This window comes from Physeter macrocephalus, chromosome 13, assembly GCF_002837175.3.
Source record: "Physeter macrocephalus isolate SW-GA chromosome 13, ASM283717v5, whole genome shotgun sequence".
NCBI lineage: Eukaryota > Metazoa > Chordata > Mammalia > Artiodactyla > Physeteridae > Physeter > Physeter macrocephalus.
The window spans coordinates 37,554,548-37,561,213 of record NC_041226.1 but is presented as its reverse complement, the minus strand read 5'-3'; positions in this window follow the sequence as shown (position 1 = coordinate 37,561,213).

Sequence of the window (6,666 nt, the reverse complement as noted above, 5' to 3'; positions counted from 1 at the left end):
TCCAAGGAGAAACACACCAAGACACATATTAATCAAACTGTCAAAAATTAAATACAAAGAAAACATATTAAAAGCAGCAAGGGAAAAACAACAAAAAACACACAAGGGAATCCCCATCAGGTTAACAGCTGATCTTTCTGCAGAAACTCTGCAAGCCAGAAGGGATTGGCAGGACATCTTTAAAGTGATGAAGGAGAAAAACCTACAACCAAGATTACTCTACCCAGCAAGGATCTCATTCAGATCTGATGGAGAAATTAAAACCTTTACAGATAAGCAAAAGCTGAGAGAGTTCAGCTCCACTAAACCAGCTTTACAACAAATGCTAAAGAATGCAAAACAATTAAGAAAATGGGAAGAGGTACATACATATCGATAATTACCTTAAATGTAAATGGATTAAATGCTCCCACCAAAAGACACACACTGGCTGAATGGATACAAAAACAAGACCCATATTTATGCTGTCTACAAGAGACCCACTTCAGACCTAGAGACACATACAGACTGAAAGTGAGGGGATAGAAAAAGATATTCCATGCAAACTGAAATCAAAAGAAAGCTGGAGTAGAAATTCTCCTATCAGATAAAGGAGCCTTGGAGTGTTTTGCAAATCTGTCAAAGGTAAGTTATCTCCAAGTTGATTTGTATCTTGGAGTGATTTTAAATCTTATTAGTAGAATACCATTGACGATTTTGGTGATATGTGTGTTTCCCTTAAATATTTCATCAAGTCTCAGAGCAGATTTTTGTTCTCATGTCTCTCAAGGTTTCATGTAGCTCCAAAGATTTTAGCTTACATTTTTTGCCTGAAGAATTCCATTTCTTTTTCTACTGCTTCTGCATTCTTGGAATAAGAAAGACAATTGTTAAGATATCTTTAATTAACTTTCCAGTAAAATAAAGTGACATTTCCTCTTTCTATCCTCAGGAGAGAGTCAAGAGAAACTAATCTGGCTAGATTTTGTAATGAGGTATGACCAAGATATACCTAAGGAAGAATCCAATGTGATATGGTGGCAAGTCTGGGACCCAGTTATGGCAGGATAATATTATCAGCCATATGAAGATAATGACAAAGATATCATATCCTAGATAATGTGTCCTGTTGAAAACAGTTGGAATTTGCCTGCTTGATTTGTGGACTTGCTTCTCAAAGCAGTCATAAATAGAGAATCATCTCTGGAATACTCAATAGAAATAGAAAAAAATATGAGATTATTAATATGCTGAATTCATGTTAACTCAGGGATAAAAAACATCAAGATGAATTTATTTCATGGACAGAGAGAGAGAGAGGAAAAAAACAAAAATAAAGATGGGGATTCACAGTAACTACTGTAATATGATCCCCCAAATTGTGTCCCTTAGCTAAAAGCAAAGAGATACACAAGTTGTCAATGTGAAAAGCCACACACACATGCACACACAGGCACACACAATACTCTCAAAAAATTTTAAAAACGAAGTATCAGTAAGGATAGAGGCTTGTTAAAGTGACTTCAGGAAGAGGGAATGCTACTTTAAATATACGTAGGAGATATGGAAAAATAGGTATACTTGCCTCCCAATTTTCATGATTAGGAAAATTATGGTTTTGTAAGGACTGGTTCAAAGTCTACAATGCCCTTCTGCAGAAGAGAATCATCAATAGGTTGAACACCAGCTTCCTTTGGATAGGATATTGAAGATGACAAATTAGAGGATGTTATGGAACTCATTCTATGAATAACAATTATGTCACACAAATTAGAATGAAACAAAATTGATGAACTTGCTTAATTTTTTGCTTCTGGGAGATAGACTATATCTGAAATTCCAATTTGAAAGTGAATAATATCTGAATTACCTCTTCAGAGGAGAGGAAGATGTTTAGATAAATATCATCTGAGAGTCTAAAGATAAAACACATTTTAAATATGTTAAGTGATCACACTAGTGAGATTAACCTGTGAATAAGAATGAAGTAGATCTAAAGGCATAGACAATTTTGCAAAGTGAAAAAACATAAACTATAGGGTTAGAAAATATCAGCATGGATGATTTTAGAAGAGAAGGAAATTGCAGCTTTTTCCTACTTATGCAATACAATATTGTTAGTTTAATTGTCCTTGAGAAAATAGATTTGATGAACCACAATTTCACAATGGAAAAGGGGGCCTTCCTGTTCTAGAAATATGAGTGGCTAAATTGAAGTCTGATTTCTTTAGTCTGCTCTTGTATATACGTAATGATAAAAGCATTATCACCAGTTCCTTTTCAGCATATTTTGGAGGCTTCTTTAATAGGATTATTGGCACACTTCACTTTGCTATTCTTCCTGCTCAGTGAAATGACATGATCCTGGAAGAACAGAAAATATATTAACTCTTTGATTTTCCTCCCTTCTTTACATCAAACATCCTTAATTATTGAAAGTCATACACCATTTTCCTCAATGACTTAAGTTGAAATGAGAACTTTCACATGCCATTAACTTAGCCTAGATTCTCTTTCAATTTGGTCACATCCTTCACAATAATCTGTTAATTTATCCACGAACTTTTCTAGTCAGCTTCTCAGACTGTTGTAGTGATCTTAAATTACTCTAGAAATTTGAATAAATGACTGTGAAACAATAGGATACCTAAGACCCAAAGAGGCTTTTTAGAAAAAGAATTATGTTTAAGGACTTCATCAGCCTATCAATTTTTTCTCTTTGTGCTTGTTTTTTTTTTTTTAACTACTTAACATTTTAGGAGTAGAATGTCTCTTCCAATTTACTTTCGTCTGCTTCTAGAAATTCTTGTACTTCCAATGGATTAGTTCCTTGGTCAGTCTGTTTTGTAGAATAACTTTGAGTAATTATTTATAATCTGGTCAATGAGATTTGTAACAGGTCTAATGGTCTATAATTTCTCTTGAAAATGTTTAGGGTTATTGGAAATTTGGAGAAAGTTGTAGACATGGGGTTTTACAAATCTGTGACAGATTATTTAATCTGCTCTTAATCTGTTACAGAAAAGTGACCATATCCCTGAGTGTTCATAATGACCCATCTGAAAGAAGCATGACCCTCAGTCCCAAAGTCTTCCACTTAATAAGATTTACATTCACTTATGTGTCTATATTTGAGGTAACAACTTTATTTCATATCTTGTGATGACATACCAGTTGAAGGTAGATTTTTGGTGCCCCTGTTCCAGAAAATACAAAGGATTTGAATTTGAGTCTTGGAATGAGCCTAGAGCAGATCTTGGCAGAAGGTGACTGAAGCAACCATAAGAAGTAGCTCCTCAGAACTCTGAGTGCAGAGACTATATTGACAGTCTCAGGCGCTATTCTCTGGAAGTCCATCACTACATGTCTGCTGAGGCCTTATTTCTCATAGGTTGATCCCATCTGTGGCTGAGTAAGGCAGGGAGAGTAAAGCAGTCTTGTTCCGGGGATGCCAGACTCCTCTAATGGGGAACTGACCCAACAATCTCTCATTGGCTTTACTGTAACTTTCCTTAGAATTGGACAGCAATCAAACCATGCTTTTCACACAACCATCTTTCCTTCCCCCTCACCTTCATTCAAGATGAGATCATCCTGGCTAACTAATAGCTCTCCTAACTACTCCAGGCTCCCTCTCTATTGTCTTTCAAAGGCAGCTTCCCTACTAAATGTATTGCGTATCTAATCACATTTTGGCAATCTGCTTCTCAGAGGACTTGAAAAACAAAGCTTAGAGCAAAGCTTTTAGGACGAGAGGCAGAGCTCTAATTCAGTTTAAGAAACTGCTGTAGGGTTAGTGTGTGTGTGTGTGTGTGTGTGTGTGTGTGTGTGTGTGTGTGTGTGTGTGTGTGTGTGTCTTGGTTCATTGTTTTTTGCTTTTAAGGCTAGGTCAAAGTTGTTGTTTGTAGAGATTATGTTTTCTACTTGTCATGAAAAAAATGTTTTTGTTTCCAAATACTTTTCTTCCTTTCTCTTATTTTTTAAAATCTCTTTTTTGTTTCTAATTCTGTTTCCTTATCTGGAATTCTTATGCTAATTAAACAAGTGTGACTGGTGAATAATTGGAGTTTTGCCTATAGTCTTTTAAATTACCATGGAATGAGGAAAAAACTGTCAAAAATATAAGTAGAACAACAGAGGGCACAGCTGAATTCCTAATACAAATAATCAGTGATGGACAAATGACCAAAATTAATGAGTATGATCTATAATTTTCAGAAATTCTATTGAGGTTGATAAGCATATTATAATCAACAGTACATCAAGGAATAGAGCTGTTGGCACTGATTATTTCCGTTATTCAAATCCTTTTTTATATATAAATTTATTTATTTATTTTTGGCTGTGTCGCATCTTTGTTGCTGCGCACGGGCTTTCTCTAGTTGCGGCGAAGGGGTACTACTCCTCGTTGCAGTGCATGGGCTTCTCATTGTGGTGGCTTCTCTCGTTGCAGAGCACAGGCTGTAGGCATGTGGACTCAGTAGTTGTGGCTTGTGACCTATAGAGTTGTGGCATGCAAGCTTTGTTGTTCTATGGCATGTGGGATCTTCCTGGACCAGGGCTCAAACCCATGTCCCCTGCATTGGCAGGCAGATTCTTAACCACTGCTCCACCAGGGAAGCCCCTCAAATCCTATTTTTAAATTAATGATTTCATTCCATAACTATTAAATATGAATCAAGCTAAAGAAAATTTTCAAAAAATTGTAATTTTTTAATATTGTAGTTTATCCACAGTTCAGGTTATACTATTATTTGTATATTTATTTTCTCTACATTCTTGCAGAGACATAAAAGTGTTTCTTGGACAAAACCAAAACCAAACACAACTGAGTTTTCAATTGTCACTAAAAGAAATTTTGACTGAGTATCTCCACCATTTTCGCTTGATAACATCATTGGGTCCTTTTTTGCCACTCAATGTAGTTTTTGAAAAATTCTTTGGTGACCTGGTAGGACATCGACTCTGTTATTTTTTAAATGGATAAAGTAGTCAGCTATGTTGATTTACAATCTGAATCAAGGCAACTTCTTATAGTAGTAGCAAAAATACAAATATTCTCATTCTCTATAATATTCTGCAAGCATACATATCAAGGACAGGAGTCAATCATCAGGTAAAAACAGGTCATGTTCTCTGTTTTTGATTCATGCAATGCACAATTCTATACAATTTGAAAAACAGCCTCCAGTTTCACATAACTCAGGATTTAGCAGACATATGTATGTGTCTGTGTATGTTGGTATATACAAATTAATTAGATAGATAGATAGATACTATATATGTTCTTTAGCTTTTCTAAGACTTATATGGTCATACTGTAATGAGGTGAATAATAAGACATTCTGAGCAATTCTTCCTGAACTGCTTCAGGTTTTTGTTAATACATGGTTTGTCTGAAGTTTGTCTAGACTTACTATTGGATAGATACTGTGGTAGGCTTTGGAGCTATAAAGGTATATAAGAGTTCCCTTTCCTAGAAGAGTTCATAGGCCAGAGGAGGGGAACATGAAGCAAATGCTTGCACTAAATTTATGACTAAACTGTATTTTAAAAGTTTTGATAAGCACATGTTAACTATCTATTAGTTGGGGAATTTTAGTTGGGGAATTTTGACTGAGTATCTCCACCATTTTCGCTTGATAACATCATTGGGTCCTTTTTTGCCACTCAAGGTAGTATTGGAAAAGTTCTTTGGTGACCTGATAGGGCATCAACCTTGTTATTTTTTAAATGGGTAAAGTAGTCAGCTATGTTGACTTACAATCTGAATCAAGGCAACTTCCCACGTGCCACAACATTAACAATTGGTTAATGTCATCCATTTACTTGTGCATTTATCTAGTATTTATTTTTTATATACTTTGTACCAAGTACTATGTTAGATGCTGCAGATACAGTGGTGGATAAGGCAGAAATAATGTCTATAAAGAACATAGAGATCAGAACAGAAAGTGGTAAATTAATTATAATGATGTCTACTGAGTTAGATTTGGGGAATTACTTTGTACAATGGAGGATATAGTGGGGGCATCTACTTTAGTTGGAGAATTTATAAAAGACCTCCCAAATGAAAGACTGATACAACTCCAAGTTTTTTCCATATAGCTCCTTCTATATCATTACTTTAGTGTGACTTCTACTACGTGACTTCAAGAGGCATGTGCCTGAAATTGTGATTCTTATAGAAAACAGTGACACAGCATAGATTCTATAGAGGAGTTTGTATTTAGGCACAACTGATGAATATGAGAAAGCTTCTCCATGGTGTTATGTTTGTGATATTTGAATTTTAAAATAGCAGTTATTAGTCCAAAATATTTATCTTTGATGATTTATCAAATTTACCAAAACTGTACATACTAATATTATGAATAAAAGCATTGCCATTTTTGTTTAAATATGTGGGATTTTTTTCTGTTTTATGACTGATAATGAATGTTAACTACTATTCTAATACATTGTTTTCATATGAATGGCTTTCTTTCAAATTAGTCATTTTGCTTTTTAGGTATCTTCTTTACCTTGCCTGTTTTAAAATAGTCTCTATTACAAAGCAAAGTATGTATAACAAAAGAACTACAGTGTTATTTTAACCTAGAAGAAAATAAGCAATTGATGTCCTATAAACTATGTGGTTTAAAGTCAATGTGATTTTAAGACGGAAAGCTTCAACTATTGAAAAGT